The sequence below is a fragment of the Tyto alba genome, unplaced genomic scaffold (genome assembly GCF_018691265.1).
Source record: "Tyto alba isolate M040663 unplaced genomic scaffold, T.alba_DEE_v4.0 Super-Scaffold_23, whole genome shotgun sequence".
NCBI classification, from domain to species: Eukaryota; Metazoa; Chordata; class Aves; order Strigiformes; family Tytonidae; genus Tyto; species Tyto alba.
In genome coordinates this window covers 28,852,328-28,878,427 of record NW_024881297.1, presented here as the reverse complement: position 1 = coordinate 28,878,427, position 26,100 = coordinate 28,852,328, and the positions used below count along the sequence as shown (strand labels likewise).

At 56.2% G+C, this 26,100-nt stretch overlaps 1 protein-coding gene across 8 annotated transcripts in view; it reads right to left on the bottom strand.

Moving 5' to 3' along the window:
* Positions 1 to 26,100, bottom strand: part of LOC122153779 (histone deacetylase 7-like) — a 90,437-nt gene that overhangs the window by 20,518 nt on the left and 43,819 nt on the right. Inside the window, exon 1 of one of the 8 annotated variants that reach the window (XM_042796746.1) lies at positions 10,968 to 11,046. The exons of 6 other annotated variants lie outside the window; for them this stretch is intronic. The gene's annotated coding sequence lies outside the window, so the exon portion shown is untranslated. Of the gene's footprint in view, positions 1 to 10,294; positions 10,314 to 10,967; positions 11,047 to 26,100 lie in introns of those variants that run through there. One more of the 8 variants, XM_042796745.1, reaches the window with a different exon arrangement.

The window sequence follows — 26,100 nt, the reverse complement described above, 5'->3', positions numbered from 1 at the left end:
GGCGGCCAGGCGAGCAGCTCCTCCTCTTCCCCTCACCCAAAGAAGGCCAAAAGCACGGCCCCGCGACGGCTCCTGGGGGGTCTGCCCCATCCCCAAAGCAGCTCAGGTCCTGCCGGTTCCCAGCAGACTCCAGTAAGCCACCAGCACCACGACACGTGGCCCCGGAGGGGCCGGGACTGGGATGCTCCGCTGGCCCCGCGCAGCCTCAGGGGGATGAATCCATCATCTTCCTCACCCGCACGGCCAGGAGCAAGGCCCAGGAGCCGGGGCAGGGAGAAGGGAGCTGGGAGCACCCACCCAGGGAAGAGGCGGAAGGTTTCTGGGACAGGCTCCTCTCCCGGCTGCGTGTCCGGCTGCCAACATTTTTGCGAATTATTTTTAGTTCCCAAGAGCCGTTCGCACGGGAAGGCCGGCGCTGGTGGCGAGCTCGTCCTCGCACGAGCGCCGGGGCTGGCAGGGGCTCAGCAGCCACCGTGTCAGCGCGGTGGGACCAACGGTTTTACAAACGACCCCGCCGTTAAAAAAAAACGCCAGCAAAACTCAAATCCTTTGCTAAAAGACACGACGCCTTCTCCCTCTCCTCCCTGCTTCTGCTGAATAGTCATGAATTACAAAGCTTATCCGCTCAGCTCAAGCAACCCAGGAGGCAGTTGGGGTGCGAAGCGAGGCAGCGACAGCCTCTCCCGTGGGTGGGGGGTGAAGGTGGCCGTGGGCATCGCTTGGTGCCTCCTCCCCGCTCGCACCACGAGGCCTGGCAGCGAAGCAGAAGCGCGGGGAGGGGGGACACCCCGGCGCTGTGGCACCCAGCGGTTGTTTTTCTGGGTCACCTTGCACCCCCAGGTCACCGGGAGGAAAAACACGCCGGGAGGAAGCCGCCGCTGCCGCAGCACCGGCGCGGAGGCGAGGGGCCCCCCCGGGGGCTGCCGAGCCCATTGCACAAACCGCTCGGGCACCTGGGCAGGTAGCGGCGGCTGCGACTCCACCCTTCCTCCGCGGGAAGGGGAGATTGCAACACGGGCCCGAGGAGCTTCGGCGCAGAGGTTCCGCGCCTGGCATGCCCTGGGCAAGCCTTCGGCGGTAGGAGCGTGAATGCAAGCTCTGTGCTCGACAACCCGGCACGGGTTACCAGCATTTTCCAGGCAGTCTAAAAAAAAAAAAAAACCAAAAAAAAAAAAAAACCCAAAACCAGCCGAAGCGCTGCCAGGGCCACGCGTGCTCGCCGGCGAGGTTGAGTGAGGGGGGACACACACACACACACGGCAACGGGCTCTCCACTTTCCAAACAGTCAAGTGCTTCCCGGATTCCTGCTAAGCTTTTGGCCGAGGGGAAAGTGGCAGCGAGCTTCCCAGGCTGGCGGTGGGAATCCGGCGCTTGTGCCGCTCGCTCCCCAACGGGGAAACCACTGGTCACGCTGCTGCTCTCCGCCAGCCAGCCATCCCCCCCCCCCCCCCCCCAAAAAAAAAAATAAGCAACGCAGAAATCTTTGCTTTAGCATTTCCTGATTTTTTCTTTTTTTTTTTTTTTTTTTTTTCAAAGAGGCAAGATCAGCCGTCAGCAAAGAGCTGCATTTATATAAGAGGGAAATAAAGCAAGAAGCAAACAAAGCAGGGCAGGCAGATTATGAAGGAGCAAACCAGTTGTCGCATCTGAGCTACGCCTTCCCGTGCGCCCCTGCCTTCATCCCTGCCTGCCATGAGGGCAAGCTGCCGGGTTTTACCGAGCTTTGTCTGAGGCTGAGCAGCAGTTAAAGGCAGTTTTTCTGTTGTTGTTGTTTTTTTTTTAAAAAAAAAAAAAGAAAAAATGCTTCCCATCTTATGTTGATTAGCTGTGAAAGGTTCAGAGTTCAGCCGGGTTGAAGAATGCATGTGATTAAAAACACTCCTCTTTAATAAAAGGAAAAGGTCTTCTCCAGAGCCACGCACAAGTAACAAAAATTAGCTGGAGGGAATTTGTTCAAATTAAAAAGACTTAAATAAGAAACCACACGAAAAGGACTATGTTGAAATAACATTAAGATCACAAAGCCAGAACTCGAGAAATAGGAAATCCCGGAGTCGGGGTACCTTGCATAACCTCGCCCTGGCCCCCGGGGTGCATGCACCAATCTGCTGGTTTTAATTATGGGACCAAACACTACGCTCCCCTCAAAGACAAGCAAAAAATTACAAAACCAGCATCACCCCAGTATCTCTGCCCAGCTACACTGGGAGCAGGGGCACAGCCACGGGTCTCGCAGTTCTCGGGGGGGGGGGGGGACACGACAGCGGGTACCCCGAGCCGGTGCTCCACGCACCCCTCTGCTCCCCCTACCTCCATCTGCTCGCGTGTCCCCGGGGGGTTTCCTCGCAGGACCCCGTGAAATCTGAGCGTTTGGGGCATTTTCCTCCTTCCTCGCCTGGCCGGGCGGCTGCCGGGGGAGCGCAGGGCAGGCGCCGGGCAGCTCCGGGGACGGCAACTGTCCCCGGGCGGAGAGGCCGTCCGCAGCGTCCCGCATGAGCCATAAGAGAACAGATGATGCTCAGGGAAGATGTAATGGTTGGAGCGGTCCCTTGCCAAATTCTGATAACTCTTTACAGAGCGTGTTCACTGGGAGTTCCAAGGGCTTTATGAATTGGCCAGATGTGGGTGGATCCCTCTCCTCCCTCCCAGACACCAAATTCCTGCTCCAAAACAAGAAGAGGCTGATGCTTCTCTATGAAAAGCCCCCAGGAGTTTTTCCAGAGGGGTAAACCCGTATTTTTTTTTTACTTTGATTCTTGCAAACTTTCTTCTGCGGAAAGTTCCCAGGAAAAAATTTGAGACAGGCGACGATTACAGTTTGGCAAAGTCGCACGTGCATCACAAAACCCTTTCCACAACCAAAGTCATGAACCAGGATTAAAAGCAACACACCTAAAGCGACCCAGACTACACACATACACCTGTGAGCGAAGCACATTATTTCGGTGTTTCAAGCACATAAATCAGAAAATACTCTGGTTGAGCCTGTAAATGAGATCCACATCAGGCCTCGGGAAGTGGATCAGGGCGAGATACTTCCCCTGATTACTCTCCCTGGTTATTTGTGGCTCGTGACCTTTGAGTCAGACATTTAACAGCCCTCCCTGGAATTTTCTCCCCACAAATGTGCGTAGTTACATTTTAAAACTCATGACTCTGGGACCCAAAAAAAATCTCACGGTGCGCTGAGGCCAGCCTGCGCTACAGGGACCCAGAGCAAAAAGCTTTGTACCTGGATCTGCTCCTATTTTTGATGGTCTGTGTTTCCACCCACACCCCAATATCGGTGTTCCCACCCAGGCCCATCAGAGACATGGGACCACGCTATACGTTCCCACGTCTATATAAAGCAGAAGCCAGCATGCCACCGCCAAAGGAAGATGCATAGTGAACCCTTCAGGACTACGGAAAATGTTCCTGGAAGTGGTCCAGCTCCATCCGCAGTGGAAATCGGGGCGTCTGTGCCCTCCCGGAGCAGCGAGCCCCCTCCTCGCCGGCCCAGCTCTGCCCGTGGGCCCTGGGCTGCCCCACAGATGCGGTCGGTGGGGTGAGCAGACCCATGCAGGTGTGTTTAGGTGCCTGTTTCAAGGCAGGTTTTCCACCCGCTCTCAAATCCGCCTGTACAGATTGGCCTCAAAAGTGTTTTGCCTGCAGGGTGAAGCTGGTCAAGAGGATCCCAAGGTAACCCTGCATCACACTAAATTACCCCAAAGCCCAGAACCTTGATACTAGACCCAAATTTCACCGCAGGGGGTAGTTAAACCAACCGACCTCATTCGTGCTCACATACAGCTCCCAGAGGACCTGGAGCAACTTGTAAACCTGCCAGGGGCTGAGCTCCCTGGGTGCTGCCCCTCTCCCAGCAATTCATTTATTAAAGCCTTCAAAGCACCCGACCACAAACGCGCAGAGGCAAAACCTGCACAGCAAAACCCGGAGATAGGTTTTGAGCCTAAATTGGGGATCGTTCAGTCACAGGGACACAGAGGTACCGAGCCACGGAAAGAGCTGGGCACAGGCAGGATTGAATCATGCCACAGACAGGAACGCAGCGGCCGTGGTTTCACAAATTGCTGCTTACGATCCCGGTGTAAGGCATCCCCGTCCCTGCCAGCTCCTCCTCGGTCAGGCCCTGGCATATGGCACCATCAGCCATGCCTACGTGGGCAGGTATATGCGTGCTTGTGTGCATGCGAAGCAAGTAAGTAAATAAATAGCTTTTTTACCGGTTTCTTGCAGAAGGATCAGGTCCCCCCGCGCCACACGGTTTGCGCGTGGGCAGCACGAGGTGCAAAGTGGGACTGAAGAGCTCATCTCCTGCAACCGCAGCCAGGACATGGGACCAGAGGGACAGCAAGTGGGCTCCATCCCCGCCACGGCTCTGGCACAGCTGGAAACCTCTGGCAGTCATTTCCTGCCAGCAGTTGCATCCTCCCACCCCCACCGGTCATAAACCCCATCCCAAATAGCAGCACAAGGCCCTTGGGGGGAAGATGCTGTGCAGAGGAGTGCAAGGTATCCCCAGAAAACCTCGCAACTGCAGTTTTCTTCGGAAACAGAGGGAAATTCACAACCAAAGGGCTCTGTCGAAGGAAAGCCAAGGTCACCTGGCGGCACCTCGTGCTCCCCAGAACAGCGTAGGCAGCTTCCGCTCGTGGAAACTCCTGAGATTTAGGAAAAGTCCTCCAAAAGGGAAAAATCCCCCCCCACCGCAGCCCACTCCCTTGGATTCCTTCTCCTCCCGACCACCCTCACCTGGTCGCACAGCCCGCCCGAGAGCTGCCCGCGGCGGGTCGGCATAGCCCCGCACATCGTGCTACCCCCAGCCCCGCGCTGGCGAGGCAGTGCTGCTCCTCCTGGGCCTCCCCCGAAGCCTTCCTCCACAGCAGGATGATGCTGAGCTCCACCACCACTCCTCCTCCTCCAGCCCTGCAAATGCACCCGGGGGGGGGGGGGGCTGCTACTCATCTTCAGCACCCATGGCCGCTCCTTGAGGACGCGGCTAGAGGAGCAGCCGGAGTCGGGGCGAGGGTTTGCACTCTGCTCCTGAAACCTCAAAGAGTGCCAAGGCCTGCAGGCAAGGACGAATGTGGATGATAGGCAGCATCTCCAGGCTAACAAGCAACCCTGCTCTGCCTGAACTGGAACAGCCCCACGTCTCCTAACAGCCCCATTTTCTCCTCGACGGGGCTTCTGGCAGGAGGTAACAGTCCAGTTTAGAGCCTCAGCATCATCTCCCTAACTACAGCTAATATAGATCTTTGGAGAGAGGCTTTGGCACCGGTCCTGGCAAGAGAAGCTCCTCCGGGTCTCTGTTCTGCAGGCAGGTAGATGCCAACAGAGGCAGAGCCGCACGGCAGCTCCGCGGACGCAGCCGAGCGCTCCCGGGAAGCCGGCGAGCACCTTCTCGGCGCAGGACGCCTCGCCTTCCCGCGCCCGGGGTTTGATTACATCAGCACGAGAGGATGCGGCCTCCGCGCCAAGGGAAGCGGAGGAGAGAGATCAAACGATTTATACGAACCTCTCCTCCATTACCAGCCGTTTGCATAAGCGGAGGAGAACGTTCCCGACCGGTTTGGACAGCGCGCGCGCGCCGCTGGGCTCGGCAGAGCCTCTGCCCTGCACCACGCTGCTGCCCGCAGCCCGTCCGGGGGGCCCCCGGTCCCCGCTGCTGTCCCCCCCCTCCTCGCACACGAAGCCACTGTCCGGAGCATCCCGCCGCGATGCCTCCAGCCGCTCGGGTCAGACCTACAAACTTGCCGGCACCAAGGGTCACCCCTGCACCGGGGCTGCTGTCACCAGCGCTACAGCTCAGCCTACGGATTTATTTTTTTTTTTTTTAATTGCTGCGTGCAACACAGCAAGAGCCCAGCTTGACTCATCAGCCCCCGGGGAAGAGCTCAGGGCTCTGAAGCAGTGACTTGCTCGATCTGGAAGTGCTGAGACAAAAAGCCCGGACTCCCACAATACCCACTCTCAGCGAGTGACTACTCGAGGGGACCTGCCCATTAATTGGAGCCTCTCTGCCTGCTGCAGAGAAGGAAATCCCTTTGGCAAACGCTGGCCGAGGTCCAAGGCTAGGCTGGAAGGCAGATTCAGTCACAAAAAGAAAATTAAAAAACAACAACAGCAACAAAAAAAAAAAAACCTCAGGCCCAACACAATGCAGAGAGCAGGAGAAGAAGGAGCTGGGAGGAACACTGGCAGCCCCAGCTCTGTGGGAATAAGAGGAAACAAATTTATTAAGGGAAAGAGGCGCAAATATTAAGGGAAAGAGGCGCAAATATTAAGGGAAAGAGGCGCAAATATTAGGGGAAAGAGGCGCAAATATTAGGGGAAAGAGGCGCAAATATTAGGGGAAAGAGGCGCAAATATTAAGGGAAAGAGGCGCAAATATTAAGGGAAAGAGGCGCAAATATTAGGGGAAAGAGGCGCAAATATTAGGGGAAAGAGGCGCAAATATTAGGGGAAAGAGGCGCAAATATTAGGGGAAAGAGGCGCAAATATTAGGGGAAAGAGGCACAAATATTAGGGGAAAGAGGCACAAATATTAGGGGAAAGAGGCACAAATATTAGGGGAAAGAGGCACAAATATTAGGGGAAAGAGGCACAAATATTAGGGGAAAGAGGCACAAATATTAGGGGAAAGAGGCACAAATATTAGGGGAAAGAGGCACAAATATTAGGGGAAAGAGGCACAAATATTAGGGGAAAGAGGCACAAATATTAGGGGAAAGAGGCACAAATATTAGGGGAAAGAGGCACAAATATTAGGGGAAAGAGGCACAAATTAAGGGAAAGAGGCACAAATTAAGGGAAAGAGGCACAAATTAAATTTCCCACGTGGATCTGTGCGCTGCTCAACTGCCATCAGCAAGGGCACAACCGGAGATCACCCCAAACCTTGCTCCAGTGCTGAGCAGCAGGCGTTTGAGCAAGGAGGCTTCCAAAGCTGCAGAGAGCCAGCTCTGCCCGGGGGGACAGCACGTGGCGGTCCCCCGAGCACTGCCCGCCCCGTCTCAGCGTCCCCTCCGGCCAGCGATCACCAGCACGCAGAGCGCAGATGGGTTTTAGGGCGAGAGCTATTTATGTCAGAGGAAGGAAGCTGCAACATTTTCAGTTTCCTGCACAAACACACTTCTGGTATCCTGCACTGTGGGGGTGTCTGGCACTGCCTCCCGTACCTGGGTGCTCGGGAAGAAGCTAGGCAAGCACAGCTTTTGGCTCGAAGTTGGTATCTGGGCAGCCAGGCAAGGTGCAGTCGTCAAATCCTTAATGCAGAGGAGGCTGAAATTTGCCTGGATCCAACAAACCCTTCTGCCACATCACGAGGACACCCGTGACAGCTGCCCTGGGGGGTTAAATCTGGATTATTGCTGGTGAATGCAAGCAGCTGGGGGGGAGATGCTGGGAACAGATCCAGGATGCTGAAGCCAGGGGATGCCACCCAGGCTGGAAAAGCTACAAGAAATGGCACGGCCAGGTCATCAGGCAGGATTTCTGGGTTTCCACAAAAGCTGGGGGTGAAAAAAATGCAAGGAAGAGCCGGTGTGCTACAGGCAGCTGGAGCCTGCTGGGGGAAAAGCAGGAGCAATCGGCAGTCGGTGGGGAGAAACCTCGGAGGAGGAGGCAGGCCAGCTCCCAGCTGACGGCTGCAGAACGTGGGTGCCCCCCCCCCCCCGAGGCAGCCAAAGCGCCCAGCGGGGACGGAGGGTGCGGTGGGGTGTGTGTGCTCCTGCGCTCATGTAGCAACACTGCCCAGGGTGTTTAACCCAGAAAGCGGGGTTAATCCTGCCGCTGAGCCGCTCAAGCATGGCGAGGGGGGGGAAAAAAAAAAAAAAAAAAGGAAAATAAATAAACAAACCAAGCCCTGGTGAGCCCAGCGCAGCAGCGTTGACCTCAGACACCGAGGAATCGGTGCGCGGGCTGGGATCTGAGCCCTGGGCACCTCTCAGGATCAGACCTGGCGTCAACTCAGCAAAATCACATCCCCTTCCAGGACGCTAAAACTCACTTGACAATCAAGCCAACATCAGGGCCCGGCTGGGTGCACGCTGCGGAGCGAAACCGGACCCAGCTCCAGAGGAAAGGATGCTCAAGCTGCATCTAATACAAACCCATCTTTGCAAGACCCCTGTAACGTCTGCAAAGGAATTTCCCACCCACCTTGCACACTCACCTATAGATGTTATCATGTTCCTCCAGAGCCCTGGGGGTCAGCAGGCCTGGAAAGCTCAGCCCTGCAACGCGGGCTGGGCCCACGGCATCGGGCAAGCGGCACAAGGACGGCGGGAGCTCTCAGATCTTTTCTCCCAGCGGTTGCAAAGCCAGGCGCGGCCGCACACCACACCCTTGCAGTTCTCACGGGCAAGTAGGAACCTTGGCAAAGCCCTCGGCTTGCTGGCAGCCAGCCCCATCAGCCTCATTAAATGCAATTAAACCAGAGTGGGTATTCCTCCCCTCCCCGCTCCTGCCCCTTTGGGGGATATTGCTTTTAGACAAAATAAACAGGGAGGCTTCGCGTGGGCTCGGGCAGGTGGCTGGCACCCAGGCCCCACGCAGCAGCAGGTGGAAACGCCGAGGTCTGTGTCGGGGAAGCAAAAGCCACGGCGGAGCAGAGGCCGGTCCACGATGCCAGCCCTCCTCCTGCACCCACGCCTGCCCAGTCCAACTGCCTTCGCCCTGGCGGCTGGCTGGAGACGAGCACAAGACCCTCTCTGCTTTGCAAATGGGAACATGCAGGATGACACACCCCAAGTGAAGCTGACACCCCAGCTTGCTCGTATTTTTAAAAAACAGGGGAGAACTTCTGCCCCGGCCTAAAGTGACATTTTATTGCATCAGCACCTCCAGCACCATTCCTAAGCCCGTTTACAGAATTGCTATTCTGCTGCGCTCTCCGTGCTCACAGCCCCCCTACAACCACAGAACCATGGAAGAGGAGGGAGACAGCTGAGCTGAGCATCTCCTCCCTCCTCCTTCCACGCAACCTCTCCTCCCTTGCCTACCCCGCTGCAGGGCGGCCAACACCACCACACGCAACGGGACACGCGTGGCCGAAGCATCAGGAAGGCTTAAACCGCCAAGGACACGCAGGCGAGGTGGTTACCTCGCCCCTCCCCGGGGACCAACAGCACTTTCACAAAGCCTGCAGATCATTCGCATTTTTCGCTAATGCAAAGAGCTGGCTCCGACAGCCGCCAAGGAATTGCTCCATCGCCCTGGCACTGCCGGACACCTCCTGTCAGCAGCGAAATCCGGGAGCTCCCGGTATTCCTGGCAGGTTCCACGGGCTGGCCCTGACGCTGGGCTTTGTCAGAAACGTTCGGCGGCTCCAAAGACGGAGGGTGTCCCTGAGAACGGCACGGGACCGGTACCGCGCACGGCAGATGTCTGACAAAACAGCCACGCTGCGTCCCGATCCGCTTTGGGACAAGCAAAGCAAAAAAAGCCAAAAGGGATCCTTAAAGCTTTTTCCTGCTCCCTTACGGAAAAAATCAGCAGTGCTGCTGAGTCCTGGGGCTGTCCCAGGACAGACTCAATGCCAGCACACGCAAGATCTGAATTTGGACTCTTCTGGCTGTCCCAGGGTGATCCCAGCTGAGCTGGGATCCAGTTCAGTAAGAGATGGGTTTTTCCCAGTTCAGCTGCTACCAGGAAGCGACAACCACCCCAGTGAAACTGGTAAAACTCTCCCATACAGTCAAACCCTGAGAGATGTGTCATGGGCGATTTCTCCACCTCTGAACGACGGGAGAGGTGTGGCCGTGCTCCCACCAAGATCTTCGCTGCAGATGTTTGGGGTTTACTGGTGCTAAAGGGATTTAGCCAGAGTAAATTAAGATCATTTCCCATCTTAATTAATTCTGCTTTCACTTCCTGGCATGTGGGAGCCCGGCCTCCTCCGGCGCAGCGAGGAGCATCAACTTTGCACGGCCACAGCAGTCGGAGCTGTGCAAAACCGCAGGAGGGACTTCGCTGCGTTTCTCTGTCGCCATCAGAGCCCTGTCCGCAAGATGCAGAACTAAAAACATCCCAAGAAAAGCCGGAACCCCCTCTCATGGCCGTATTTCTCCATCCCAAAGCAAGGGGCGACCTTTCCCATTCCCTTTGCCCACTGTGCACCACTCCTAATGCTTTCAGAGGCCCCCAAAGCCGTCCCCGCCGAGAGGCCAGCGATGATCCTCCCACCCCCCCTGCAGCCCCACGACACCTCCACACACGTCCCCACCACGACACGGTGCCCAGGGCGTTTAGAACGTTACCGCCCCGACTTTGCCTTGCCCAAAATACCTTACGCTGAGCCCCAGCAACCTCACGACGGCCTCACCCCACCACGGCTGGGCACCGGGGATGGGGAGGCAGCAGCATCTCCCCCCGGCACAGCTGAGCACCACGAGTCCGGCCAAGGCTGCGCGGCCACTAAAAGCCCCGTTGCAGAAACGTCTCCTCCGTGGGAGCTCCGAGCTCCCACCTCGCGCAGGACGACGCGCCTGAGCCCGGGGCCCGCCAGCGGGGACACGGAACGAGATGCATCTCCCCTGCCAAGGCTCTGCAGAGGAGGGGAGACCTCGGGGATGTCTTAGGCCAAGACGTTATCACCCCCCCCCCGACCTGGGCGGAGCGGGACAGTGCTTCGAATAGCAGTAGTTGTGCCTGTTGCACAACCGCCAGCGAGAAAAAAATCCTCTCCCCTCCCCGCCCACCCCACATCCCTTTGAGGCAAAAAGGAAGAAGGCTGGAAACATCCTTCCTCTGCTCCGGACAATGCGATGGAAATAGCAAGGGAGGAGCGGCGGCGGAGGCAGCCTCGGCTCGGCGAGGACGCGGTGCCTGGCCAGCGGCAAGGAGCTGCGCGCGGCTCCCGGCTTCCGACCATTGTCCCAGGCAGGGCCGAGCCCCGGGTAGCTGCAAACCCCAAAAAACCTGCCTCTTCGCCCCAAAGGACAAGCCCCGAAACGCAAACCTGCTGCCCTGCCCGCAGGCACAGACTCCACCTTCACCCGGGACCCCCAGGCACAACGGCCAGGTCTCGGATTTAATCCAAAATCTGGTGGCAGCCACCAGCTGCTGTGGAAACGCGGCGATCGCTGCGTGCGGTCCCGCAGAGGGGCTGGAAAGCAGGGTCTTTGCAACAGGCGCAAACACCATGATAAAATCCACTCCTGAGGCCGGTGGGATTTTCCACTGCAGCGAAGAAAAAAAAAAAAAAAAAAAAAAACAAAAACTGAAACAAGACAGAAGACGCTGGTTTTAGACCCAGACCGGAGGGCAAAACAAAGCCCCCAGGGAGCAAGTTCCACCCTAAATTCCTATTTTTCTCCTCCAAATGGGAGGTGCACGTGTTCAGGCTCCTCCAGCACGCACGTCAGCAGCCGGAAAACCCTGCAAGGACCGACACAAGCCTGTCCTGGCAGAGGATGGCGGCTGATGGCAGCTTGAGCCGACAAGGGTGGCAGAAGGACCTGGCCAGGGCAGAACTACCCAAAGTTATGAATCAGTCCCCAGACTTGGGACTGTGACTCAAGTCGCTGCCAGTTTTGTTATTCACCTCCTGGTTTTGGAAGGCTTTGCAGGTTACTGCTTGTAGACCTTCTTCGTGATCAAGGTGGTGACAGCAACTGCTTTTATTTAAAAAAAAAAAAAAAACAACAACAAAAAAACATATGTGTGTGTGTATATATATTTTTATGAAAGGCTTGAGAGGATTTTAGGACCTGAGCTGGGATTTCAGGACGGGCACCACCCAAACAAGCATCACAGAGTCAGCAGCACAGCCAGACCCACAAACCCTCCAGCGCTCCCCACCACCTCGAAGGGCCGCAGCGGGGACACAACCAGGAGGAAGCGAAGGACGGACGATGCCACATGTCCCTGCACCTCCCCACCACCCCCCTGCCCTGCGACCCCGGAGGACGAGCCCGTGGGAGCGGGGAGACCAGCCCTGGGCAGACGGGTCTCCCTTTACCTGCCGAAACGCGGGGCCAGGCCCTCCCCAAGCCGGCGCTGCTCGCTGAGCTGCTGGCGTTGCTCCCGAAGCCCGGCCGAGCAGGCAGTGCTACCAGCAGAGCTGCTCTGCTCCCTTAAGATTCCCAAGTGCATTTTTGTCCCGCTGACGTGTTAAAAATAGAAAGCATCAGTATTATTGTCCTGCAAGCAAATATAGAACGATTACATCCTCGCTGCTAAAAATCTATGCAAGAGACTTATTCTAATAGAGACACGCAGGAGAGCTCTATTTCTGGAGCAAGTAACTTGGGAAGTTAGCACAACATCCTTAAAAATATTAATTAAATTGACGCATCGCGGCATTAAGCACCAGTGGTAAACTTGCCTTCCCCCTCCTCTCCTTGCTTCCCTGGGGTTTTTTTCGGGCTTTTATGCATCTGCCGCAGGCCGCCTGCCTGTGCTGGCCTCCGAGAAGGGTGCACAGGCTTGCACGACACTCCCACCGAAGAACATACTGCCCCGGTGCTGCCCTCGCAGATGGGAAAGCAAGCGTGATCCAATTTGGGAGCGGTCTTGTCACCATCCTCACTTAACACTTTCCAGCTCTAAATGAAGCGTTGCTGCAGGAAAGCGGGTAACGCCGTCCCTGCGGCGCGGGGAGAGGGGCTCTGCAGAGCCGGGGGGGCTGACGGCAGCCGGACGCTCCATCCCTGCTCTAGTTCCCCACAGGTAAAAGCAGTTTGCACGCTCCTTTTGCAAAAGCAGCTTGCCTGCTTCCCCCCCAAAGGGAAAAGCCACCAGTGGCAGGAGACCCACTGAGCTTCCCTGTGCCCCCTTCCCCGCTCCTGTCCATCCCTGCTGATGACTCCGGAGGGAGGGGGGCCTCAGCCTGAACCTCATTCTTGGAAAGGGCAGATTTCTACGCAAAGCTCGGCCTTTCCATGAGTGTTTGTGCTAACGCACTGGACCGCTCCCACCCAGCTGGGACCGGGCTCTAGATCCAATTTCATTTCTCAGAAAATCACAGGGGAGATGAGAGGAATGTGTCGGGTCACTTCCAGCTCCAGGCAGGAACCCTGGCTTCTGCAAAAGCAGCCCTAGGAGAGAAAAAAACAAAACAAAACAAAACAAAAAAAAAAAAACAACACCACCAGCAAGGGGATGGCTGTCCTTCCTGCAGCTCCCCGGAGAGGTGCCCAGCATGGAGACCCAACATCCAACACCAAGCTCTGGACTTGGCAGGCAGGAGCCGCGGCCGGCAGCGCTTGCCCCGAGGCACCCAGGTGCTGACCCGCGGGCATCCCTTAAGGGATTGCCCAACTCCCAAACAGAACAGCCTCCGGCTCCCAGCCTTCGCCCGCCTCGCCGGGGGCAGAAGCACCCTGCAGGAGGCCCTGGGAGGAGGCTGGGGTTGCGAGGTCACGCCAGCATCCCCAACGCCCGGCAAACATCTCCCACTCATCGCCGCTAAGGCACCGAGCCTGTAAATACGCTCCTGCAGACGCAGCAAATAGACCAAGCATAACTCACTTTACCCCCCCCCCCCCCTTCTCCCCAAAACAAAACACACACCCAGAAACAGAAGGAAACCAGTCAGGAAAAACCCGACAGTAATTCAAGAACTATTTCAAGCGTTTTCATTCCCAGGAGGAGGCTGCTCTGCCCTCTGCCACATCCCCTCGCCGTACCAGAGCTGCCCGGTGCCCCTTTGCAATCCCGTGCCAGGCGCTGGTGGGCCGGCCTGCCAGGGCCGTTCTCTCCTCATTTAATACCGTGCACATCTCCGTTGGCATTTCAGAGCGAAGGCGATGCCAGATTTCTCTCTGCTGAGCCAATGCACTTGGAAATGCATGACGACTTCAGCAGATTAATTGGAAACACAGCCTGGGTGTTGCAATCCCAGGAATGACTCCAATTTCAGGAACAAATGTTTTCATCTCTAACTGGGAGCAGTCACCCAAGTGGAAGGGCGCATTTTTGTTGCTGTAGCTCACCCCTCCCCTGGCGCGCGGGCGGTGGGAAGAGTGCTGCATCTCACCCCGACGGGGCCGCTGCGCCGGCGCTTGCGTCACCAGGGAGCTGCTGCTGCTGCTGCAGGGATTCCTCGTGCTCCTGAGAGGGACAGCCCAAGATTTTCCTACGTCGATGTCCTTTTGCAAGAGAGCATCACTCCTGACGGGGTCTGCAGCCTCTTCTGCCAACACGAGGTGGGAGAACGGGAAGGGACATGAGGGTCCCCTGTCACCAGCGATGGCCGGGGGGCCAGCTCCTCTGCAAGGTCCTGCCGTGACTCCGCAGGCGTCACGAGGGCGACATCTCCAGCTCTTGCACTGGTGGTTTCCCAAAAGGCCTCTGCCCCTGCCCAAAGCCCCAGGTGGACCAGCTCTGCTGCTCCCTGCACCCAGGCTGGAAAAGATGTCCCTTCGCTGCGCAATTCTTGCGTCTTCCGTCCTCACACATGGAAACTCTCACCCTGAAGAGTCCCAAAATCTGCTTCTGTTGAAGGACACGGGTTTCGAGAGCTCAAAGATTCAACTTCTGTGCCCACAGTAGCTGGACGTGACTCTTTGCTACATCCAAGGGGTGGTGACAGCCTGGGCCACCACACCACGCACACCTCAGAAGTGCTGGAGCAGACACTGACGGCCAGATCTACTCAGCTCCCCAAAGTCAAGCTCAGGAGTTTGAGGAAGGACCTACTCCTACAGCAAAGGTCCTGGACTGAACTTGCCAGAGGCTGAAGATAAATCCCCACCAGACCATTCGCTCCATCTAGTGGCAAGCCATTCCTGTGCTTCCATATTATTTTCACCCCCCTCTACAGCAACAATCTCCCCTTTCCAGGAGTTTCAACATCAGTTTGCCATTTCTTTGCTCAGCCGTGTTTGCTGCCAACCTCCCGTGCTCTCTTAGGTGGTCCCTCCACAGCCATCACAACCTTTGATGTTCTCCGTTCGCTGCCAAACACAAAAAGTTCTTCTGCAGCTCAGCAGCGGCTTCCCTGCTCCTGAAGCTTAACGTGATAAGGGAAGGAGAAAAGCTGGTCTATCCACCCTGAGAGCCCTGGCAGGGAAGTCTGCTCTGATATCCTGCTGCCAGGGCTCCCGCAACCCAAGAAAAAACCGTGTGGGCTGTGGAAAGGGCAAGTGGCTGCTGCTGGAGAAAAAGAAACGGTAAGCTGGGAGCCCAGGGACAGGCTCGGGCAGCAGCCAGCCTGCAGTGTGGGTCAGCGAGCACCCAAAAAGCCAGGAGGGACTGGCTTGGAGGTGCTGCAGCTGCTTTTTAACCATCCCCGTCCCCGCTGCAGACAGACATGGAGCAACGGCTGGGTCAATTCCCGATCTGGCAGAGGTGCAGCAGGAGACTCTCCTCCGGTGAGCGGCAGGGATCTGGAGCTAACAGCGAGCAAGCACAGCCCCTGCCTTGCACAGCCTAGGTAGAGGCCATGATTTCAGCTAGATAAAAAGTATTTTAATCTTCCCAGATAAATCAGCTCCTGCAGGCCTGATTTCTGCCAGCTTAATCTCCTTTCCCAGCTGTTTGGCCTCCCCTTTCAGCAAAGCCCTGCCAAGCTGAAGCCTGACCCAGGAGCGGGTGCATCCAGTGGCGCAAACAGCCTTGAGCTGCACAAACCCTTCCTGCAACCCCCCTGCCCCACTCCAGGCTTAAATCCACCAACCCCAGCCCCAAATCTAATTCCCTTCTTAGTCTCTTAGAGTAAGAGACAAAACACGGCTTCACAGGGCTCTTTTTTTTTTTTTTTTTCTGCATGAAAGCCACAATTCCCAGCCAGACCTTTGGGTTGTGATTTCTGTTCCCTGCCATGAAGTTCATAACCTCTTTCTTATTCAGTGAAATAAGAATGTCTAGGCATGGAGGAGCGGCAGACGCCACCTCTCACTAAGACACCGGTGTCCCCTACTCGCGACCGTACGCACCGTGCGGTGCCACTCGCTGCTCTCACCCAGGTCCCCCACTCCCCACATCAGCCACGGCGACTTCAGCACCCTCTTGAACAGAGACTCTTGAAGACAACGTGTCAGATGGCTTCCCAAAACACAGATCTGCTGGAAACTATTCACCCGTGACCAAACCCTTGCCTCAAAGTCACTTAAGTCATACTCTTTCTGCCATTAATTTAGATATTCTGACAAAATAAAACCACCAGGTTTTGTAACGAGACGCCACTTAGGGAGTTTTGCTCACCCCAGAGCCTGCTGTGAGATCTTTATTTGGAGTGTCCCTACCTCTCCAACTGGGAGATGTGTATGCTAATGCCAAGTACATCAGGAAAAGCAACCAGCAGCATGTAATTGGGAACCTCTCTTCTGACCTGGGCTGTCGGTAATCAGGCTGGTCAGTAGGTGGGTAAGCTCTGGCAAAGTCTCAACTCTCATTCCCAAGGTCAGGAACGTGCAAGAGCTGCTGTGAGGAGATGAACATGGAAGCCACATGGACAGAGAGGAAAGCCATGGGGTTTTGCAAGGATCTCCTCTGGCAAGCAGCACTGCTGGAAGGCCTCCCCCACCAAGCCAGAAGATAAGACGGCAGAAGGGAGGACATGCAGATTTCTGCAGATACAGCACACACCCAAGCTCAAACCAGGCCTAGCCCACAAATCCTTCTGCAAGTTTCTCTGTCCCACCTCCAGATGTGCCAGCACCCCATCCTACACCCTCCACCCCTCCCAGGCTTCTCCTCAGACACACCCTCCACCTTCTTCGCTTGCTTGGCACATTGTCCCAGACACGTCCCCATGGTGTGAAATGGCTGCTCCGTGCCAGCATCCCAACATCCCAACCTCTCCAGCAGGGAAGCAGCCAAGTGCTATCACTTGTTCCCATCGCCGTCATAGGCGATCATCCAGTCTGGGCTCCTGCAGAAAAGAGAGTGAACCTCCACCCAACCAGCACAGTTACTCATGAGCAAGCTAGACCCAACAAGACATCCAACCCTGACAGCAAGGTCCCACCAAGGGGGAAAAAAAAAAAAAAAAAAAAATCCTCCCAGTTCCTTGATCTTGACAGATCTTTCAAGTATTCGTCATCAGCACTGTTACAAATCCACACCTCAAAACATATACAAAAAAGGCAGCCAACAGAACTGACAGGAACCGCAAACGAGACTTGTAGATCTTTGGCCAGGGAAGGAGCAGACTCCAGACGTTTCTCCAGGGACTCCTTTCTGTTGTGATCTGACACGAGAAGAGATCAGATGTGGCATTGCTAGGATTGTTCACATAAGATGGACGGGGCCAACACAGAAACCACAAGTTAACCTCTGCCTCAAACACATCATTGTTTTGGTCCATCAGCCAAAGCAGGCGATGCCTTGAGTCTCCTCTGCCGAGATAACCAGCCTGACCTTCATCATCAGCTCTCCCTGCAAGGCAGATCCCGTATCTTTGTAGTTTTGAGTCTTTTCCATTGAGTCACTGCCTTTTCTGAAGTAGACAGTACAGTGCTGGCCACAGCATTAAGACCACTCAAAGAGTCATGAGCTCCAGAGGCGATGACATCTCCTTACTCCTACTTGATGCTTCTTGGCATCACTCAAGAAGCACAGACTCAGTGGAGCCTTCAGCCCTGTTCAGTTATTTTCGAGAACTTGAGCACAGCCACCGTGGCACTGCCTGAGCAGAACCAGCATCATCTCTCTCCTGACAGCTCAGTTCCTGCTCACGGACACGGATGCTGTTGATCCATAACAAATAAACCCTTACTAGGAAAACCAGCAAGAAGTACCCGCAGTCCTGCACGCGCAGGGAGACAGGGCAAAGGATGCTCAGTAGAGACAAGCTGCAGGCTCATCTTTACTGCTCAGCTGCATCCGCATCAGGAGCACTTTGCAGCTACAGACCACCAAATGCAGTGCTCCTGGTCTTCAAAGTCTAAAGACTAGTTTATCCTCCCAAGGAAGAAGGTTAACTTTCACCTGCAGTTTTTACAAAGATAACAAGCAGCACAGAGCTGATGTCTAGCTCCCCGACTCTCTGCAAGGCTCCCTCCTGTCAGCACAGGGTTCCTCAGGTTGCTGCTCGCCCCAGAACTGGGGGTACATTGCCGCACGCCCTCCCGGTGACAGACGAGACACAGAACCACCACCCCCCCTGCTTGGTTACAACCCACTATTGGTATTTATTTTAATCACAGTAACCACATGGTGCAACCGAAGTGCCAAAGCGTGTCTCGAGCCCGTACACTTAGCGTGGCAGGCTGGGGACATCGGGGGTCTCTTTCTGCAGTGCCCTGTACCTGCAACTGTTCAGCATCTCTAAGTTTGCTCCTGAAGTACCCCTAATCGTAGCGGAGACGAGCAGAGGGGCCGTGACGCCCACGAGCTTGTCCTTCAGCTTGTCCCGTAACCTGCAGTTGTACACTTGCACCGCTGCATTTCACAAGTCACGCACTCTAACAGCTGTTGGTTCCCCTGCTCCTAAAACAGCACAGCTTGCACCAAACCATGGCCTCAGTAATTATTTTGCCACTATTCCATGGAGAGACTCAGAAATATTGCAGAAATGGCCTCTGCAGGACATGCGGGGAGATGTCTGCAGACAGCACACGCAGGGCTGACCGTCACCAGAACTCCCCAGCCCCCCTTATCTCATCTGGGATGACGGTGCCCTAATTTCCCAGTCAGTCCTGAAAAATAAAACTCTGGAGTCTTGACTTCAGGGTACGATCCAAATCCACCAGCTACAGCTGCGATTCATCTGCCAGAGTCGACATTTCAGTGCAGATGTCTGAGCTGGCTGCAGAGACACCAGCAATAATCCCGTCACGGACATCCTAAACCGGCGCGGTTTGCCTGCCCCTGCCCGGAGCGCGGCACCGCGGGCTTCAGGCTCCGGTTAAACGCCATCGCTGCGGACACCGAAAACTCGGGGAGTTAAACCCAACGCACACGCCGCTCCCAAGAAGCGAGCGGCGGCTCTGTCAGCTGCACGGATCCGCTCTCCCCCGAATCCAAGCGGAGCCCAGGTGACTGGCTCGGCTCCCTTTCCCAGGAGTCCAAAAGGAGGGTCCCCAAAACGTGCGACGAAATCCCCCGCAAAGCATTCCCGCTGCAGCGGGGCCGTTGCATTCGTGCCGATTGCACAACTTCTCCGAGACGCGAGGAGCTGAACAAAAACCCTTCCTGCAGTTTAAAGGGACTTTTTAAGGCTCCACACTGCGCACAGAGGCTGCGTGAGAGTTACTAGAAAACTGAATTCAGATGACAGCAAAACCTGGGGTGTAACAGCACTTTGGGGTCTACGTTGAGCTGAGCACCTTTGAAAGCTGCAGCTAACTCGACCCACAGATGACACCAAACTCTGCCTGTTCTCCCTCCCTGAGCATCCCCAGATTTTGGGGCACCGCAGAGCCTTAGGCGTGATTTTCTAGCATAAAACCAGGTCCGGCGAGTGCCCAACGCCCGCCTGGTTCGGGTGTGCCACCCCGGGAGGACGGGCACAGCCGCGCAGCGGGTGTTCGCAGGTGCTCCGTGTCCGTACAGGTGTACGACTTGGATGTTTGCCTTCCGGGGTGTTTACCTCCGGGCTGTGACTGCACACAAGCTTATCTCCGAGGGGACGGGTGTGTTACTCCTGCACACACTGTTATCTCGAAGGATGTGGGCCTTCCTCCGAGGCAAACACCGCATGGGTGAGCTTACCCACGGGCCCCGTGCCTTGGTACCCGTGCCGGCCTCGGCTCCTCGGCTGTCTGCAGCGGTGCTGGGGCGCACAGGATCCCTCCTGCCCTCTCCCTAGCTCAGCCCCAGTCCCTTTTCTGCCACCGAAGCGGGCGGCACTGAAAAATGCACCAGCTCTTACAAGGAGGGGAAGGGAAGGAGACATAGGAAAGGCGGAGCAGGTAGAATGGGGGGATGGTGGGGTCCCAATGGAGGAGTGCTGATCCCACCTGGACGTGTTTGGGGATTCCCCACAACTTCTCTTGACAGAACCACCTCGGGAAGAGCGCCGGTTTCTGCATAAACACCTCATTTCTTACCATCTCACTCCAGCTCTCCTAGTTCACAGAGGAGATGATTAACTCAGCCGATCCTAATGTTCATCTAACAAGGCCAAACCCTCCAGAGAAACCTCCCAGCACATCCTCACCACCGGACCTGTCCTGGCCCGGGGAGGAGGTCTGCCTGCTGCAGTCCAAGGCCGTTACCTCTCCTGGGAAGGGAATAACTTGCTCTCACATCACTGCAGCATCGTTTGGACACCTCCACCTCAGTCTCCTGTGCGTGCACTGGCACTGCTTGGCTCCACAGGGTCCAGCCCCACCAGACGTGCTCTGCGGTCCCCCCAGCACTTCTCCACCGCTCCGTGCCCCTCCAAAACACCCAGAAGAAGCCGCGGCGGAGGCTCCTGCAGCACGGCGAGGGGAAGGACGGCTCCGAGCCTCCCAGACAGCGCTCTCGGCAGTGCCCTGGGACGTTTGCTTTTTTCACAACACCAGGATATTGAGTCACAAGTCAGCCTCCCCGCAGCCTGCGCTCGCCCATGCAATCGCCCGGCTGCCGGGGCGCGCGTCGGCGCTCGTCTTACCCAAGACACGGCTCCGTCTCCAGGCTCCCCGCACGCACTCGACCCTCTCCCCCGGGCTCAGCAGCTCTGAACCTGCCGAAACGAGGAAGTTGGGAAACTCCTCTTCTGGCAGAGCTCCCGAGAGAACACAGCTTGTGTATTCGTTGCCTCAGATCTACCCGGTCTCCTCTAATTTGCCCGAGAGCCCTCGGCCTCTTACGCCCGCAAGTTCAGCTGTCACAGGCTGTGGGAAACCTCAGCTTTGGAAATGCTGCATTTACAGTGATGCAACCCGGAAGACATTTGTCGTGCAAAGTTGTTTTTAAGGGGGCGAAGTGGATTAACCAGCCTGGTTTAGGAATTGACCCTTGATGCAGACGGCAGTGGCCAACTGCCTGCCTTGCAGCCTACATGAGCTGTAACCCTACCTCCCTTCCTCTCCCTCCCCCACAGCCCCGGTCCCTTCGCTCGCACGGTTCCTGCAATTCCTGGCCCTCGGCTTCGATGCGTTGCACAGCTTCCGCCACCATCTGGCCTCCATTTAGGGGAGCTGATGTTTTTCACAGGGCTGTAATCTAAACTTTGGTATTGAGTTTACATCTCGCATACCAGCGTCTCACCGCCGAGCCTGGCCACGCAGAAGGGGCGTCTCGGCTGCCAGGCTCGGCCCTGCCGCAGGGGGATGCGGCATGTCAGCGGCTCCGCGTACCTGGGAATTGTGCTGCCGTGAACGCAGAAGACCGAGAATCGGGGATCCGTATGAACGAACCACCTAGAGATCCAGCGAGGCGCTGACCCTGCCAGTGGGCGCGAGCCGGGAGAGCCCAGCGAGCTGGGAATGAGGTCAGCTTCCCCCCGGGAAGGCTGCAGATGGGAGTCAAAGCCCTGAATCAGCATTATCCACGCTCCCATCTCTAGCAGCAGGAAATTCTCCTAATTTTTGGCCTTCGACCCTACCCCTTATCTCCATCCAGACACTGCAGAGTCTGTCAGGAGAATCGGGTCCTGCAAGCAGCGGTGGACGTTGCTCTTTGGAAGGGGGCTTCTTTTGTGGAGGCAGGGAACGGACACCGAGAGCCACTGGGAGCACGGGAGCGTCCAGTGTAGCATCCCAGGCCTGGTGCTGCTCTGCTTGACCCAGACCGAGCAGATGCAGCCTTTGAAGCCAAGTTCTGCCTCTGTCCCCCCAGCAGCAATCCCAAACTGCCAGAGTCTGCTGCCTGAGCCCCTGCAAGCCATGCCTGTGGAGCAAGGAAGGAAGATGAGACGCAAAGGGATGGTCCTTTCCCACCACCATCTCTGACCGCCCGGCAGAGTCCAGCTTCGAGCTTGCCCCTTTGATGCACAGGCGCTCTTGTCCCTCTCCAGCTGCAAATGGACAACCCGGAGGAAGGTTCCCAAATTCTTCTGAAGCAAAGTTTGATTATAAATTTGGCAGAGTTAAAGAGGTTTGAAAAAGCATGAGTGTCCCCCAGTTATGTGTCACACCAGACCATGCTATGAGCAAGTCAGTTGTGTTAGAGCAAGCAACCCACCACCTACCTCTTCACTGGGAGATGGAGTTTGGACATCCCCTTGCCACTACCACCTCCCTAGCACCCTGCCTCCTCTCCCATCACGATTTCTCACCTCCCACACCACAGACTCCTCAGCAATGTCCCTACAGCCCTGGCCAGACAGGAGGAGTCGAGGCTTGTGCTGAGCTCTTGAGGGTTCCAAGTCCCACTTGCTGAGGCAGCTGGACCCAAGTCCCATCTCCGAGAGCTGGAGCTTATGGAGGAGGAGAGCAGATAGGCATTTTATGTTATCTCTGCTGGCCCACTGGGAAACCAAGTTTTACAAGGGCTCTTCTAGGTGGAGAAGAGGAGGGGTACACTTGGGAAAGCCTGGGGAGCTGGAGATGCGAGCATAGGAAGCAGAAGCAAGTCAGGGATGCAGTGGCTTACGCATTGCCCGGTTCACCACTGTTTGCATTCAAAACACAGCACAGATACAATCCGACCAAGCAGACCACGAGCTGCTGCGCTGGTCAGAGGAGGAAATGGTCTCTGGTGAGCCTGAGACCCTGAGCCAGGGGTCTGTCAGCAATGCAACGCGCAGCCCCGCTGAGTCTCTAGGCACCTGTACCGCAGAGGCGAGGCACGCAGGTCTCGCCGCCCAAAGGATCCAACACTCCCAGGAACACGCCGGGACACCTAGTTAGACCGGGCTACTACCAGACTGCTCTCCACCCTCTTAGGCTCCTGCTCCAGCGTATATTAAACAGACATCAAAATGCACAAAGAGTCTTTAGCAGGGAGCTGCTCAGAGCTCTCCCTTCCCAGACCAGCGCCCGGTTAAAGAGCAGCGTCTCCCATCTCACATCCACCTATTCCCCACGAACGGATAGCAGCGTCGCTCAGCCGGGCTGTGACGGATGACGGACCCACCGCACGGTTCAAACAAGGCTCCTGACCCAGCTCCAGGCAGGCAGGGCCACCTGCAAGCAGGCGACGACCGGCCCCTGCCCCAGCACGGGATGCCGGAGCAGCAAGCGAATGAGGGCAGCACACAGAAACCCCAGCTGCACCCAGGTCCCCGCCGTGGAAGACCGCACAAAAGAAAAACCAGTTTAAAAGCCAGCAAATGCAAGGCAAGGTGCTGCCTTTGCACAGGGGCTGGCACGACAGCTCCTCTACGAGACACCGGCCCCGGCTCTCCAGCCCCCACAGTTATTTACGAACTGCGAGGGCTCGCAGCCGCAGCACCGCCCTCCGGCCCTCCTGCCAACACACTTTGCCAATGGGCACAACAATTTTTGCAGGAGTGGTGCTAGCTGAGCCCCGGGCTGCGAGGCCGGTCCCGGTGCCGCTGGGGCAGCGGCAGCCCCCAGGCACCCCCCCCCGGGGCCCCCGCCTGCCCCCCGACACGTCCGCACCAGCCTTCCTCCACCCTCGTCCGCCAGCTGCAAGGTGGGCAGAGCCCCAGCCAGCGTCCAGAGGGGCGGCTCTGCAATCCTGCCGGGCAGCCAAGATGGCTCGGTCCCAGCAATCCACGAGGCTCAGCCAAAACCAAAAAATAATGTTTTCATACTTTGACTTTTCAGGCAGGATTTAGTCATTTGTGGACACGAGGGCTTGGCAGGACTGCGCTGCCTCCACTTACCTACTCCAGTAAGCAGCTGTTTATGACAGCGGAGCCGTGAAGATGGAAGAAGAGAGAAGACTTGTGATTTAATCCAGGTGAATTATTCTTGCGTGATTTATGAAGCATCCAGCATTGATGAGGAAGGGGGGACTCAGCATCCGTGCATGCCCATCGCATCCAGTGCACGGCCAGGGATGGACCCACCGCACGAGACAATGCGTCGTAACACAAACAACTTCCAACGGCTCTGCAATGAGCTGCCTGGACAAACCCAGCAGGGACTTTTGCCCCATCTACCTAATGGCTAAAAAATTAGTTATAGGCAGAAAAGCCAAACCCTCTCTGGGTACACTTGCTTTAAAGAAGCAAGTGGCTGAGTGTGGTCTGTCATACTAGAAAAGCAGGTTCCAGCCCTGGCTTTGTAAGGGTTGTACAAGCCCTGTTTGCTTACCCCTGTACTGGGGCACTTGGAGTCTGCCCGACACGGGCAGGGAGAGCAGAAGTTCAGCAGTAATCGGTACAGGCTCGTGGCAGGTAGTTGGGGGCATCCCTCAGAAATCCTCCATGCAGGGATCCAAGGGTTTGGTCCCGAACTGCCCCAGCCTGGCTCTGACAGGTGGGTTACAGAGCCAGCCTAATGCACAGAAAGCTTTCAGAAAGACTGAAAAAAATCGGTTTTAAAAAGAAACTGTGTTGGCTGAGGCATCTGCACTGCTGTGTCCCCCTGCCCTGGCTTTCCCTTCTCCGGCACCACGTGCTCGGTGCCACCTTTGTGCTCTGCTCCTCCACGCCGCAGCGCTTCGGGCTCAGAGCAAGACCTCCTCACATCTCGGGAGCCAGTCTTTGTGTTCACCTCCCTACCCTGCTTTCACGTTCCCTCTACCACCGAGTCCCCAGGTCCAGTCACCCGTAGTCTCACACCCATGTTGGAAACCAAAGCACAGAAGAGCCTCCTGCTGATGTCCAAGCTTGACATGCCACCTCCATGCCAGACAACGAGAGATAACAGCCAAGCTCACCATGCACAGTGTGGCTGTCCCAACTCAGCATGCAGCAGACCCCCTTCAAAATTCCATATTTAAGGTGGAAAGGGTGTCTGGGTTATTCTTCCCAACCCAAGATATGCAGCCCTGTGTCTCCCCTCTCTACTGCAGCTCCCAGGCCAGGTCACAAGCACACCTGGGTGCTTCCAAGCTCCGGAGAAGAAAGGGATGCAGTTTATTCATAGGGGTTTGCAGGGAAGAGCTCACATGGAACGAAGGAAACAGCTTCTGCTATGACACAACCTTATTCCGCCACCACCACCATTATGAGCACCTCACCCAGGACCTTACCTTAGTCCTACAGTCACCTTCCAAACATCCCAAGAGCCTTGGCCATCGCTGCTTCAGCGCAAGCCCAGCTCCAGGGAGCCCTAGGGAAGTCACACACAAGGCAGGAGAAGACCTTGCTGACAACCCACGATCCCGTGTACACCTCAGTACACTCCGCAGGAGCTACATGCCCAGCTCTGGGCAGGCAGGACGGCCTGCAGATCCTCTGCAGAGGAGTCAAAGTGCCAAGAGCCCTCGCATGCAGGAGCCAAGGTCTGCCTTAATCCCCTAATTTTTCTTAACAAGCCAACAGCAAGGTTCTCCCCTGCTACGATGCAAAGGATAGAGCCATCTTCACTTCTCAAGACCATCTGGAAAGGATGGACTTCTGCCTTGCACATGTGTCCTCAATGCCGAAGCCACCAAGTCACCACGTCCCTCTCTTGGCCTCAACACACAGCCTTGGGCATGGGATGAGACAAACTGGGAAGGCAGGTTACGAACGCACGAAGGAAGCTCCACCAACACCCCCAGTTCGCAAGAGCGCGGCGGCTCCCAGCATCGCAACAGCCAAATGGTTTATCCAGCCGCAGAGCCAAAACCTCCCCGCAGCGTCTGCGGAGGGTGCAGAGACATGTTCTCTGAAGACTTTAAAAAAAAAAAAAGAGAGATTGCAAGAAGCTACGAGGAGTTTGCCACCACCGTGTCACGTGCCTAAGCCTGCTGCTTCTTCTGATGAGCTCTGGCAACCGGAGGACGCGGGCTGGGAGAAGGACTAGGCTGCAGGAGGGCAGGCAAGGCTCAACATGTGCCGGCACTTCCTCCGAACCACTGAACAACACCAGATCTGTTGGTGAGATCTTCGTCACGGTTAGACAGGGTGCCTCTCTGCACAGAAAGAGGATAAAACCAAGCCTAATCTAGAGTGCCAGAAGACGAGGACAGCGGGAGGAGGAAAAAAAAAAAAAAAACAAAAAAAACTGTTTTGTTCACCTCAGCAAAATATTAGCTCTGGTGCAACTCCCCACCTTAGTGTCAGATTAAAACTTCTCAGGCACGAGCCCAAGGCTTATCTGCTGCTCCACTCCCTTCTCCCGCATTTCTGTTATTAAACACTAACGCTACTTATCTACAAATCCTGCCTCTTAAACCAGCAAAGCCACACCACAGTTCCTGCAGTGTTGACA